This window comes from Cyprinodon variegatus, unplaced genomic scaffold (genome assembly GCF_000732505.1).
Source record: "Cyprinodon variegatus isolate N-32 unplaced genomic scaffold, C_variegatus-1.0 Scaffold6, whole genome shotgun sequence".
Lineage (NCBI taxonomy): Eukaryota > Metazoa > Chordata > Actinopteri > Cyprinodontiformes > Cyprinodontidae > Cyprinodon > Cyprinodon variegatus.
Window position 1 is genome coordinate 278,618 of NW_015150459.1, and position 3,347 is coordinate 281,964.

Below are 3,347 nucleotides of genomic sequence, written 5' to 3' on the forward strand. Positions count from 1 at the left end.
GTTTTGACTTCGTGTGGACGTTTCGTGTTCGTTTTGACTTCGTGTGGACGCGGGCCTAAAGCATGAATACTGCATGTGTTGTTCAGAGTAGCTCTGTTCTCAGGGCCGTTCCACACCATTCAAATACTTCCTTTACCCCCTTTAGCCTCACTTCGCAGAAAAAAAAAAATATTCTGCACATTTGTATTATTTCACCATCATGGAGGTCATGTATTCGGTAGATTTGCAGAGTAGATTTCCAATATATTCAGCAATATGCAAGTATGCCCAAGTTTCGTTTGGACCCATCTGACCAGAGGATAGTCCTCCATATGTTTGCCCTGTTAATCTTTTTGGCTTGAAGCTATCGTTGAAATGTACCTCCTATCACTTTCTTTCAACAATGACTTTCATCCTGCCATTTTTCCATGAAGTCCAGATTTTAACATTAGTATATTTGTCAGCATATTTCCCCCCTCTGAACCTGTGGAGGTCCCCTCGGATCTTCCTGAGTTACAATCAGACTCTTGACCTCTTCCTTCTCCTCGTCTGATAAGTGGGACAGTCTTTCATACTGCAGTTGTGCCATACTCTAAATGTTTATTGGCTGAATTTAAGAGTGTCTTATTACATGCTGAAGCTTGGAATATCATTTCATAATCTACCCCTTTAAAATCCACCACATCTTTATTTTATTTATCTGGAGCAGTCAATGGTCTTCATATTGCTGTTTATTTATAAGTGTTTTTCTAATAAACAACTGTATTCATTCTAAGATTAAACTACATTCTTTTTTTTCTTTTTTTTAAACATAACACTATTGATTTAGCTTAGTGGTAATAAAGTAAAGGACACTGGTTCTAAATACCCTTCACACTCTTGGTTTTTATCCATTATTTCTGCTTCACAATTATGCAAAACAAAATAGTGGTTGTAAAATTATCAGATACAGAAACCTAACATGAAGTCTTAACTTTTTGTTCGTTTTACCATTGTGTTTTTAACATCTAACGCTTGTTTACTTCTAGGTTGTTGGAGAACTTTGGTCAGTGACGTTACAGCCTACAGTAAAATGTCCTATTTTTTATGGAAGTTCCAAGTCTACGGTGTGAAAGACAACCAGTATAAAAGATTAACTAAACTTTAAATCAACGGTCAAGATGGCTATTCTTATTTAAAGGATCTGAACTTTAAACAGGTTATGCAACAGAGTGTGTGATTAATCCAGCTGATGAGCTATGGGTGGGAAAGGGGGCGTGACTATCAGGAGTCAGCTATCTATGGAAAGTAGGCCACTGAGAGGTGTGCGTGGGTCACACACATCATATCTGCTTTCAAATGTAGCCATGTGTAGACATACTACACAGTGACCTTTAGATGAAAGGGAACAAAGCAAAGGCTGCTGGATTTTTACTCTTAAAAAGAAAGGAGTGGATCTTGATCTATTGGTCATTTAAATGAGCCATTTATCTAAATGCACTTCCTGAATTTGAATGCTCACAGTTAGCTGACCGGAGAAACACAAAGAGAAGTGGGAAATAACTGAAGTTTCACATGACCCATTGTTTAAAAATATTCAAATCTTTACTTCCCCAAAAAATAGTTAAAATTTTCTTGTTCCTTCTGACTTTGATGGAAATAGATTTCATTATTTCGTCAGTAGTTTTTCAGATGTCATTTTAAATTGTGATTCCCGTTTAAACACGTTTAACCTTTTTTAAACCCTTTATTATATATGTAAGTTTCAAAGTTTTCAGCTTGACAATTTTAGACTTAGATTTAGACAACTTTTATTGTCATTTCACGAAATTTCATTTTGTACAGCTTTCAGACAGTGGATGAGCAGCAGCTTAGCTGTTGTATATAAAGCCATTTTTTTTTTAAGTACAAAAATTGTGATTTGTAAATAATTCTAATGGTGTTTTCACATTTGATTAGAAAACATCAAACTTGTTTGCTGTTTTAATGTCAGGGTTGCTGGATGTTGTTGTGGACCCAAATGTAGAGTAGATGAGGTATTTTTTGCCGTTTTAATGCTGAAGTAAACATAAATCCAGAAATAACTAGCTGGGAATTTAGAAACCAAAAATCAGGGACGCTCAGGAGAAACATACAAGAAGAAATGAAGCAATGAAGATGATCCAGCAATGAGGAACTGCACAGGAGGTGTATAACAGATTCCCACTCTTCAGAATCTGTTAGTTCAGTCTCTGACGTTCTAATCATTAGGCAAAACTAGGCAGTGGTCTATGGCCCCAAGTTCCTGAGGGCCCCATAAAACTCTGTTTACATGTATGGTTAATACAACTATCCCTAAAAAGCCATCAGAACGGTTATAATATTAAGTCTGTTGTTTNATGGTTAATACAACTATCCCTAAAAAGCCATCAGAACGGTTATAATATTAAGTCTGTTGTTTTATGCGTTACCTTATCAGTTCAGAAGGCCCCCTACCTGTCTTTGCCTAGGGCCCCAAATTTCCTAAATCCGCTCCTGCTGATATGGAGCCGGTGTGGAGAGAAGTAATTAAAAGGGAGATAGGTGAAAAGAGACTGGCACAAGGGGGCAAAAGAAAGTAGCTCAAAATATAACACTGCTTAAATATATCACAAGATAAAAAAACAAAACAGTGACCAACAACACAGAATGACATAAATACTGTAACTGAAAACTCAAAAAGAAACTAATAGATTTCACCATAGAAGTTTAATTTCAGTTTTTTGTTTTTGCTGTTTTGTTTTGTTTTTTAACTGCTTATACACGATGTGTATACAAAATCACAATAAAGTTTGTCTAAGTCTTAGATCCTCTTGTTGTTTGATATAAAATAGAGTTTTGGAAAGAAGCACTGAAAGAAATAACCATGTTGTGGCCCAGCTTTGATGACACAAAAAAAGTGGTAATCCACAAAGATGCACCATGGACTTATTTTACGCAGGCAAAAGAAAACTGTTCCAGGTAAACTCCATTATAGCTTTCATAGTTTATTTTTTCCTCAGGAAAGCAAACAATAAAAAAGACATTTCCTCCATGTTTGTCTTGTGCTGGTAAAAAAAAAAACAAAACAAAAAAACATACCCCCATCCAGATGCATGCTGGTCCTACCGTTGACTGCCTATTTATAAAAAACAATTAACCTAAATTAATCATAACGAACCAAAAAGAAAGGAACATGACTACATAACAAAAAACAAAACATAATCTCATAACAGATATCAAACAATAAAGTAAAATAAATTTAGCTAGATTATGCACAAAAAAAAAACATTTTTAATTATTAACAAAAAATTATTGTCTCCTACAAACTATCTACCTCTAAAACAGTATTTTGAATCTCATACTTCAACATATTAAATATTATACCATAG